This window comes from Triturus cristatus, chromosome 4_2, assembly GCF_964204655.1.
Source record: "Triturus cristatus chromosome 4_2, aTriCri1.1, whole genome shotgun sequence".
Classification (NCBI taxonomy): domain Eukaryota; kingdom Metazoa; phylum Chordata; class Amphibia; order Caudata; family Salamandridae; genus Triturus; species Triturus cristatus.
In genome coordinates this window covers 234015629-234027456 of record NC_140586.1, presented here as the reverse complement: position 1 = coordinate 234027456, position 11828 = coordinate 234015629, and the positions used below count along the sequence as shown (strand labels likewise).

The window sequence follows — 11828 nt, the reverse complement described above, 5'->3', positions numbered from 1 at the left end:
ATGGATCCAGACTTTGAAGCACCTTAATCTTTTGTTTTACACTTTTTTTACTATATTCTCTTAGAAACTCTCGAAATCTGTCAATAGATTCCTGACGCACAGTGCAAATACTACTACAATTCCAAGTGTACACTGGGGCTTTAGGACGTCTCCCCATTGCCTCATCTGCCATCACTTGTACCTCATCTCTTGGAACCATTATCTCCTTCTCCATTATGCAACCATTTTTTACTTCGTATGAACGACCTCTGGTGTCAACTGCATGCAGCAAACTATTACTTTGAAAATAGCTCTCTTCATTAAAAAAAGGTTCACTACTTGAGCTATGCATCCACTTTCCTAAAAACACTTTACAAAAATTTGTTCTGTTCACTACTCTTTTGCTTTTGCTTTGTGATTTCAGTACATTAACCATTTTATCTAATGTACGCATCCTATTCAAAATTAATATGAATAGTTTCCTTTTTAATTCTAATGCCTTTGCTGCAATGGCTTCAATTTCTTTTTTTCTCTTATAATATTTAGCCTTTTGCTTATATTTCTTTATATCCTTTATCAAATTGGACATAACTCTTCTCTGAAACATTTTTCTACGTATCTCTTTAAATGCTGTTTTTCTGTTTATGTTAAACTTTTCAATTGCAGAAGGTATATTTGCATTAACTAAATCCTCAATTTTTTGCTGTTCTGTAGGTTTTGTTACATTTTTCCGAGAACAGACATTTTGTACATTTTTGTTTGTTTTCAATATTTTGTTTAGGAATTGTCTTTTTTGCTTACCAGAAGATTTTTTCTTTTTCCCAACATCAGCATCTTCTACTAACTTTGGTCCTCCAGTTGTCCTCAAATATAGTTTTTTTTTTAGCGTTTTTTGAACTCGAGATTTTGTAGGCATCTTAAATTTTGTTCACTGTTCTTCAGCAATACCTGCAAAAAAACTAAAAAAAAAATTCTTTATTGAATTTAAATATATTACTACATTTCTTTTCACAATAGTCACAAAACGAAATTTCTTTGCCAATTTGAATGCACACAAACTCCTCTTTTTTTTTGGGCAAGTGAAAATCTGTATAACAAACTGTCACATTATGAAACCAAGCTGTTTTTTTTTCAGACCACCACCGTGTGTATTCTCTGTGACTGCCTACACTCCAGCAGGGGCAACCAGCCTTAGTGATGCTGAATGTATTTGCATTACAGACTTAAACCTGAAAACCCCACTCGCTTCTAATTACTGTGCATGACTATACATGGCAAGCACATGGGTGTGTGCTAAACCTCTGCTTCTTCCCCCAAAAATTCGCTCCTCTTTTCCATCTACTGCAACTGTGAAATCACCAGAGCAAGACGCAATACATTTCTGCCTATAATTCTTCTATGCACACAGAGTCATGTTTTCACATTAGTGCCAAAACGAAATTTCTTTGCCAATTTGAAAGCACACTTACTGCTCTTTTTTTTTCGGGCCAAGTGAAAATCTCTTTTTACACTTTGAAATCACTTTTACAGACTGACACATTCTGAAACCTTTTTTTTTAAATTTATTTAAATGCACATGTCCAAGCTGTTTTTTTTTCAGACCACCACCGTGTGTATTCTCTGTGACTGCCTACACTCCAGCAGGGGCAACCAGCCTTAGTGATGCTGAATGTATTTGCATTACAGACTTAAACCTGAAAACCCCACTCGCTTCTAATTACTGTGCATGACTATACATGGCAAGCACATGGGTGTGTGCTAAACCTCTGCTTCTTCCCCCAAAAATTCGCTCCTCTTTTCCATCTACTGCAACTGTGAAATCACCAGAGCAAGACGCAATACATTTCTGCCTATAATTCTTCTATGCACACAGAGTCATGTTTTCACATTAGTGCCAAAACGAAATTTCTTTGCCAATTTGAAAGCACACTTACTGCTCTTTTTTTTTCGGGGGCAAGTGTATATCTCTTTTTTCAATTTGAAATCACTTTTACAGACTGACACATTCTGAAACCTTTTTTTTTAATTTATTTAAATGCACATGTCCAAGCAGTTTTTTTTTCAGACCACCACCGTGTGCATTCTCTGTGACTGCCTACACTCCAGCAGGGGCAACCAGCCTTAGTGATGCTGAATGTATTTGCATTACAGACTTAAACCTGAAAACCCCACTCGCTTCTAATTACTGTGCATGACTATACATGGCAAGCACATGGGTGTGTGCTAAACCTCTGCTTCTTCCCCCAAAAATTCGCTCCTCTTTTCCATCTACTGCAACTGTGAAATCACCAGAGCAAGACGCAATACATTTCTGCCTATAATTCTTCTATGCACACAGAGTCATGTTTTCACATTAGTGCCAAAACGAAATTTCTTTGCCAATTTGAAAGCACACTTACTGCTCTTTTTTTTTCGGGGCCAAGTGAAAATCTCTTTTTACACTTTGAAATCACTTTTACAGACTGACACATTCTGAAACCTTTTTTTTTAATTTATTTAAATGCACATGTCCAAGCAGTTTTTTTTTCAGACCACCACCGTGTGCATTCTCTGTGACTGCCTACACTCCAGCAGGGGCAAACAGCCTTAGTGATGCTGAATGTATTTGCATTACAGACTTAAACCTGAAAACCCCACTCGCTTCTAATTACTGTGCATGACTATACATGGCAAGCACATGGGTGTGTGCTAAACCTCTGCTTCTTCCCCCAAAAATTCGCTCCTCTTTTCCATCTACTGCAACTGTGAAATCACCAGAGCAAGACGCAATACATTTCTGCCTATAATTCTTCTATGCACACAGAGTCATGTTTTCACATTAGTCCCAAAACGAAATTTCTTTGCCAATTTGAAAGCACACTTACTGCTCTTTTTTTTTCGGGGGCAAGTGTATATCTCTTTTTTCAATTTGAAATCACTTTTACAGACTGACACATTCTGAAACCTTTTTTTTTAAATTTATTTAAATGCACATGTCCAAGCTGTTTTTTTTTCAGACCACCACCGTGTGTATTCTCTGTGACTGCCTACACTCCAGCAGGGGCAACCAGCCTTAGTGATGCTGAATGTATTTGCATTACAGACTTAAACCTGAAAACCCCACTCGCTTCTAATTACTGTGCATGACTATACATGGCAAGCACATGGGTGTGTGCTAAACCTCTGCTTCTTCCCCCAAAAATTCGCTCCTCTTTTCCATCTACTGCAACTGTGAAATCACCAGAGCAAGACGCAATACATTTCTGCCTATAATTCTTCTATGCACACAGAGTCATGTTTTCACATTAGTGCCAAAACGAAATTTCTTTGCCAATTTGAAAGCACACTTACTGCTCTTTTTTTTTCGGGCCAAGTGAAAATCTCTTTTTACACTTTGAAATCACTTTTACAGACTGACACATTCTGAAACCTTTTTTTTAAATTTATTTAAATGCACATGTCCAAGCTGTTTTTTTTTCAGACCACCACCGTGTGTATTCTCTGTGACTGCCTACACTCCAGCAGGGGCAACCAGCCTTAGTGATGCTGAATGTATTTGCATTACAGACTTAAACCTGAAAACCCCACTCGCTTCTAATTACTGTGCATGACTATACATGGCAAGCACATGGGTGTGTGCTAAACCTCTGCTTCTTCCCCCAAAAATTCGCTCCTCTTTTCCATCTACTGCAACTGTGAAATCACCAGAGCAAGACGCAATACATTTCTGCCTATAATTCTTCTATGCACACAGAGTCATGTTTTCACATTAGTGCCAAAACGAAATTTCTTTGCCAATTTGAAAGCACACTTACTGCTCTTTTTTTTTCGGGCCAAGTGAAAATCTCTTTTTACACTTTGAAATCACTTTTACAGACTGACACATTCTGAAACCTTTTTTTTAAATTTATTTAAATGCACATGTCCAAGCTGTTTTTTTTTCAGACCACCACCGTGTGTATTCTCTGTGACTGCCTACACTCCAGCAGGGGCAACCAGCCTTAGTGATGCTGAATGTATTTGCATTACAGACTTAAACCTGAAAACCCCACTCGCTTCTAATTACTGTGCATGACTATACATGGCAAGCACATGGGTGTGTGCTAAACCTCTGCTTCTTCCCCCAAAAATTCGCTCCACTTTTCCATCTACTGCAACTGTGAAATCACCAGAGCAAGACGCAATACATTTCTGCCTATAATTCTTCTATGCACACAGAGTCATGTTTTCACATTAGTGCCAAAACGAAATTTCTTTGCCAATTTGAAAGCACACTTACTGCTCTTTTTTTTTCGGGCCAAGTGAAAATCTCTTTTTACACTTTGAAATCACTTTTACAGACTGACACATTCTGAAACCTTTTTTTTTAAATTTATTTAAATGCACATGTCCAAGCTGTTTTTTTTTCAGACCACCACCGTGTGTATTCTCTGTGACTGCCTACACTCCAGCAGGGGCAACCAGCCTTAGTGATGCTGAATGTATTTGCATTACAGACTTAAACCTGAAAACCCCACTCGCTTCTAATTACTGTGCATGACTATACATGGCAAGCACATGGGTGTGTGCTAAACCTCTGCTTCTTCCCCCAAAAATTCGCTCCTCTTTTCCATCTACTGCAACTGTAAAATCACCAGAGCAAGACGCAATACATTTCTGCCTATAATTCTTCTATGCACACAGAGTCATGTTTTCACATTAGTGCCAAAACGAAATTTCTTTGCCAATTTGAAAGCACACTTACTGCTCTTTTTTTTCGGGCCAAGTGAAAATCTCTTTTTACACTTTGAAATCACTTTTACAGACTGACACATTCTGAAACCTTTTTTTTTAAATTTATTTAAATGCACATGTCCAAGCTGTTTTTTTTTCAGACCACCACCGTGTGCATTCTCTGTGACTGCCTACACTCCAGCAGGGGCAACCAGCCTTAGTGATGCTGAATGTATTTGCATTACAGACTTAAACCTGAAAACCCCACTCGCTTCTAATTACTGTGCATGACTATACATGGCAAGCACATGGGTGTGTGCTAAACCTCTGCTTCTTCCCCCAAAAATTCGCTCCTCTTTTCCATCTACTGCAACTGTGAAATCACCAGAGCAAGACGCAATACATTTCTGCCTATAATTCTTCTATGCACACACAGTCATGTTTTCACATTAGTGCCAAAACGAAATTTCTTTGCCAATTTGAAAGCACACTTACTGCTCTTTTTTTTTCGGGCCAAGTGAAAATCTCTTTTACAGACTGACACATTATGAATCCACCATGTGTAACTACAACAAAAACAATTCCCATTTCTATTATTCATTTCTTAAGTTACCACATACATCCCCTCTCAAACTGTAAACTCACCTTTAAAATTAGTTAGTTGTGAAAGAAATGTGTCACTCAAACAGCAGATTATCAGAGCCAGGATCTCTGTTCTGTACACCTCTCTCCTCTCAGCAGAACCAGATAATGGCAAACTTTCCCTCTATTTTTCCACACATATACATGTAAGTTTCAAATCTCAGTGCTTCCCCCTTTTTTTCAAATGTAATGACACATTTCTATTGGTTGAAAACCAACCCTTTTCCAAAAGTACCCTGCCCCCAACTTGACTTCTGCCTAGTACCCTTCCCCCAACTTGACTTCTGCCTGCTACCATAGCAACAGCTCATGGAACACTGCTGTGTGCAGTTAGGTCAGAAGTTCGACACACAATGTTTCAATTCCACAGAGCAAGAGTGCTTGACTTTTCAAACCTAACTGCAAATCCATAGTACTGTTCTTTGGTTACACATTTTTTTGTACCAATACAAAACATGCTTCTATTAATTTTCACATACAGCCTAGTTTTTTTTCTAGAATGGTATGAAACAGCCAATCAGTTCTTTTTGTTTTGTAAAAAATATGTATGCCTCCATTTCCAAACTGTCTTTCTTTTCATATTGCCATTCTACTGAAAGACACCTCCTGAGTGCATCCAGTTCTCCTTTGAAGATGTTCACAGTGTGGATTGTAGGGCACAGCTATGTCTTCTGGAGTGAAAAGTTTGCAGAGAAAACAGATATGGTGAGAGACCTTGCTTTGCCAAATGTAGACATTAAATGGATTGGTCAGAGAGGGTTAAAGTGGCACCAATTGATGCCATTGGTGAAATCCTTCATGCAAATCCAACACCCTGACCTCATAATAGTGCACTGTGGTGGCAATGACCTAGGCACTTTGACTGGGGTAGGTCTGGAAATGCTTATGAAGGACACCTTTGCACAACTGTTTACACTTTTCCCTAAAACTGCCTTTGTGTTTTCCAACATATGCCAAAGGCAAAAATGGAACTGGTCCAATCATTTCTGTCCACAGATTGACAAAGCAAGAAAGCACGTCAACAAATCTGTTTCTGCTTTCCTCCGTGACTATGGTATGGGTGCCATTTACCACAACAACTTGCGTTACGACATGCAAGACATTTATAGAGGAGATGGTGTGCACTTCAATGATGAAGGGAACAGAGTCTTCCTCTTGAACCTTAGACTCTGCATCGGTACTTACTTGTAGGTACCACTAAAAAAATGACTCCATAAACACAACAGCTCTTTTTAGAGCTCCCTAATTTCTAAACTCTTAAATCTGATTTTCATTTATTTATTTTTATTTTTTTTACCGTACGCTTACCGTGAGCTTACCGTACGCGTACCCCGTGATTTTTTTTAAAATCAATAAATGTTTTTTTTGTACTTTTCTGTCCTTCTTTGACCCCCTTACAATTGTTAGGGGGTCTGTAACTCTCCTCATTGCCCCCTTTCCTTGTTTTCACTCTTTTTTTTCAGAGTGAAATACACAAAATGGCGGCCGCCGCTTCCTGGTTTCGGCCGATTCGAATGTTTACTAAGATCTAAGAGCCAATCAGAATCGCGCTCGCGCACGCCACCGTACGCTTACCGTAAGCGTACGGTAAGCGTACCGTAAGCTGGCTCAGATATATATATTGATTTAAAGGCTATTTTCTCAAAATCAACTGAACTGATTTACACCAAACCTACAAAAGGCACTTCCTTGACCTACGGACTACCTCTCTGCCAAATTTCTAGTAATTCTGTTCAGCCGTTCGGGCTGTAGCCCTGTCTAAAGGTCCTATGGAAAAATGCATGGGAAAAACGCGTTTTGGGACCCCCCTTTTATCTCAGCCCCCGCTTGACGGATCCCCCCGAGACTTTCAGGGTAGGAGCGGAGCGTAGCGCCCCACCTATTTTGAGAAATTCGCGAGGATTCGTCGACCGGCGCCAAAGTTATTCAAAATAGAATGTTGAGGTTTTCCTATGGAAACGTGGTCCTAACTATAACTACCTACTGGCGACCGCCAGTAGGTAATATATATATATATAAAATCTACTGGCGGTCGCCAGTAGATAGTTATAGTTAGGACCGTGTTTCTATAGGAAATCTGAAAATTCTATTTGGAATAACTTTGGCGCCGATTGACGAATCCTCGCGAAATTTTCAAAATAGATGGTGCGCTCCGCTCCGCTCCTACCCTGAAAGTCTCGGGGGATTCGTCAAGCGGGGGCGGAGAAAAAAGGGGGGTCCCAAAACGCATTTTCCCCATGCATTTTTCCATAGGGACCTTTAGTCCAAGGTACAGCCCGCACGGCTGAACAGAATTACTTGAAATTTGGCAGAGAGGTAGTCCTCAGGTCGGGGATGTGCCTTTTGCATATCTGGAGTCAATCTGTTCAGTAGTTCCTGTGAAAATTGCAGTTAAAAGTACATATATATCTATAGGCGCGCACCGTGCGCGCACGGTGACGTGCGCGAGCGCAATTCTGATTGGTTGTTAGATGTTAGTAAACATTCGAATCGGTCGAAATCAGGAAGTGTCGGCCGCCATTTTGTCTCTCGCAGTCTGAGGCAGTGAAAAACAAAGGGGGAGAACGTGAAAAGGGGGCAGGGTGGACAGTTCCTGACCCCCTAGCCTTTGTCAGGGGGTCACTGACGGACCCCCAAGGGTGAAAAAAACATTTATTATTCTTTCGAAAAAGCGCGGGGTGCGCGCACCGAGCGCGCATGGCACGAACAACGCATCGAGCGCGCGCATGGTGAAAAACCTGAAAAAAAATAAATATTAATAAATACATAACTTAGCATTTAAAAAACCGTACAAATTCACTTAAAAAAACATAGGTTTCACATACGTTATAGTTAGGAATTAGCATTTAAAAAACCTTGCAAATTCACTTAAAAAACCATAGGTTTCACACATGTTATAGTTAGCTGGACATTTCCCTTGTAAAAAACCAATGAAATTCCCCCGTTATAGTTAGTGCAGGCAACTATAACTCACGCGACCGCAATCCTCTGCTGATGACGTCAGATATTACATCACTGATTACATATGTGTCTTTCTGAAAAATAAATATTTGTAATATATGTATAGCTAAAGATTAATGGAAGAAGACATGGGTAAATAGGTGTCTACATACAGTGATGTAATATCTGACGTCATCAGCAGAGGATTGCGGTCGCGTGAGTTATAGTTGCCTGCACTAACTTTAACGGGGGCATTTCATTGGTTTTTTACGAGGGAAATGTCCAGCTAACTATAACATGTGTGAAACCTATGGTTTTTTAAGTGAATTTGCAAGGTTTTTTAAATGCTAATTCCTAACTATAACATGTGTGAAACCTATGGTTTTTTAAGTGAATATATATATATATATATATATATATATATATATATATATATATATATATATATATATATATATATATATATATATTACCTACTGGCGGTCGCCAGTAGGTAGTTATAGTTAGGACCACGTTTCCATAGGAAAACCTCAACATTCTATTTTGAATAACTTTGGCGCCGGTCGACGAATCCTCGCGAATTTCTCAAAATAGGTGGGGCGCTACGCTCCGCTCCTACCCTGAAAGTCTCGGGGGGATCCGTCAAGCGGGGGCTGAGATAAAAGGGGGGTCCCAAAACGCGTTTTTCCCATGCATTTTTCCATAGGACCTTTAGACAGGGCTACAGCCCGAACGGCTGAACAGAATTACTAGAAATTTGGCAGAGAGGTAGTCCGTAGGTCAAGGAAGTGCCTTTTGTAGGTTTGGTGTAAATCAGTTCAGTTGATTTTGAGAAAATAGCCTTTAAATCAATATATATATCTGAGCCAGCTTACGGTACGCTTACCGTACGCTTACGGTAAGCGTACGGTGGCGTGCGCGAGCGCGATTCTGATTGGCTCTTAGATCTTAGTAAACATTCGAATCGGCCGAAACCAGGAAGCGGCGGCCGCCATTTTGTGTATTTCACTCTGAAAAAAAAGAGTGAAAACAAGGAAAGGGGGCAATGAGGAGAGTTACAGACCCCCTAACAATTGTAAGGGGGTCAAAGAAGGACAGAAAAGTACAAAAAAAACATTTATTGATTTTAAAAAAAATCACGGGGTACGCGTACGGTAAGCTCACGGTAAGCGTACGGTAAAAAAAATAAAAATAAATAAATGAAAATCAGATTTAAGAGTTTAGAAATTAGGGAGCTCTAAAAAGAGCTGTTGTGTTTATGGAGTCATTTTTTTAGTGGTACCTACAAGTAAGTACCGATGCAGAGTCTAAGGTTCAAGAGGAAGACTCTGTTCCCTTCATCATTGAAGTGCACACCATCTCCTCTATAAATGTCTTGCATGTCGTAACGCAAGTTGTTGTGGTAAATGGCACCCATACCATAGTCACGGAGGAAAGCAGAAACAGATTTGTTGACGTGCTTTCTTGCTTTGTCAATCTGTGGACAGAAATGATTGGACCAGTTCCATTTTTGCCTTTGGCATATGTTGGAAAACACAAAGGCAGTTTTAGGGAAAAGTGTAAACAGTTGTGCAAAGGTGTCCTTCATAAGCATTTCCAGACCTACCCCAGTCAAAGTGCCTAGGTCATTGCCACCACAGTGCACTATTATGAGGTCAGGGTGTTGGATTTGCATGAAGGATTTCACCAATGGCATCAATTGGTGCCACTTTAACCCTCTCTGACCAATCCATTTAATGTCTACATTTGGCAAAGCAAGGTCTCTCACCATATCTGTTTTCTCTGCAAACTTTTCACTCCAGAAGACATAGCTGTGCCCTACAATCCACACTGTGAACATCTTCAAAGGAGAACTGGATGCACTCAGGAGGTGTCTTTCAGTAGAATGGCAATATGAAAAGAAAGACAGTTTGGAAATGGAGGCATACATATTTTTTACAAAACAAAAAGAACTGATTGGCTGTTTCATACCATTCTAGAAAAAAAACTAGGCTGTATGTGAAAATTAATAGAAGCATGTTTTGTATTGGTACAAAAAAATGTGTAACCAAAGAACAGTACTATGGATTTGCAGTTAGGTTTGAAAAGTCAAGCACTCTTGCTCTGTGGAATTGAAACATTGTGTGTCGAACTTCTGACCTAACTGCACACAGCAGTGTTCCATGAGCTGTTGCTATGGTAGCAGGCAGAAGTCAAGTTGGGGGAAGGGTACTAGGCAGAAGTCAAGTTGGGGGCAGGGTACTTTTGGAAAAGGGTTGGTTTTCAACCAATAGAAATGTGTCATTACATTTGAAAAAAAGGGGGAAGCACTGAGATTTGAAACTTACATGTATATGTGTGGAAAAATAGAGGGAAAGTTTGCCATTATCTGGTTCTGCTGAGAGGAGAGAGGTGTACAGAACAGAGATCCTGGCTCTGATAATCTGCTGTTTGAGTGACACATTTCTTTCACAACTAACTAATTTTAAAGGTGAGTTTACAGTTTGAGAGGGGATGTATGTGGTAACTTAAGAAATGAATAATAGAAATGGGAATTGTTTTTGTTGTAGTTACACATGGTGGATTCATAATGTGTCAGTCTGTAAAAGAGATTTTCACTTGGCCCGAAAAAAAAAGAGCAGTAAGTGTGCTTTCAAATTGGCAAAGAAATTTCGTTTTGGCACTAATGTGAAAACATGACTGTGTGTGCATAGAAGAATTATAGGCAGAAATGTATTGCGTCTTGCTCTGGTGATTTCACAGTTGCAGTAGATGGAAAAGAGGAGCGAATTTTTGGGGGAAGAAGCAGAGGTTTAGCACACACCCATGTGCTTGCCATGTATAGTCATGCACAGTAATTAGAAGCGAGTGGGGTTTTCAGGTTTAAGTCTGTAATGCAAATACATTCAGCATCACTAAGGCTGGTTGCCCCTGCTGGAGTGTAGGCAGTCACAGAGAATGCACACGGTGGTGGTCTGAAAAAAAAACAGCTTGGACATGTGCATTTAAATAAATTTAAAAAAAAAGGTTTCAGAATGTGTCAGTCTGTAAAAGTGATTTCAAAGTGTAAAAAGAGATTTTCACTTGGCCCGAAAAAAAAAGAGCAGTAAGTGTGCTTTCAAATTGGCAAAGAAATTTCGTTTTGGCACTAATGTGAAAACATGACTCTGTGTGCATAGAAGAATTATAGGCAGAAATGTATTGCGTCTTGCTCTGGTGATTTCACAGTTGCAGTAGATGGAAAAGAGGAGCGAATTTTTGGGGGAAGAAGCAGAGGTTTAGCACACACCCATGTGCTTGCCATGTATAGTCATGCACAGTAATTAGAAGCGAGTGGGGTTTTCAGGTTTAAGTCTGTAATGCAAATACATTCAGCATCACTAAGGCTGGTTGCCCCTGCTGGAGTGTAGGCAGTCACAGAGAATACACACGGTGGTGGTCTGAAAAAAAAACAGCTTGGACATGTGCATTTAAATAAATTTTAAAAAAAAGGTTTCAGAATGTGTCAGTCTGTAAAAGTGATTTCAAAGTGTAAAAAGAGATTTTCACTTGGCCCGAAAAAAAAAGAGCAGTAAGTGTGCTTTCAAATTGGCAAA

General features: G+C 39.6%; 1 protein-coding gene across 1 annotated transcript in view; it reads left to right on the top strand.

Moving 5' to 3' along the window:
• Positions 1-10613: 10613 nt before the first annotated feature.
• The window catches only part of LOC146833508 (uncharacterized), a 51308-nt gene continuing 50093 nt past the window's right edge, over positions 10614-11828 (top strand). The window contains exon 1 of the mRNA XM_085599904.1: positions 10614-10723. The gene's annotated coding sequence lies outside the window, so the exon portion shown is untranslated. The remainder of the gene's footprint in view (positions 10724-11828) is intronic.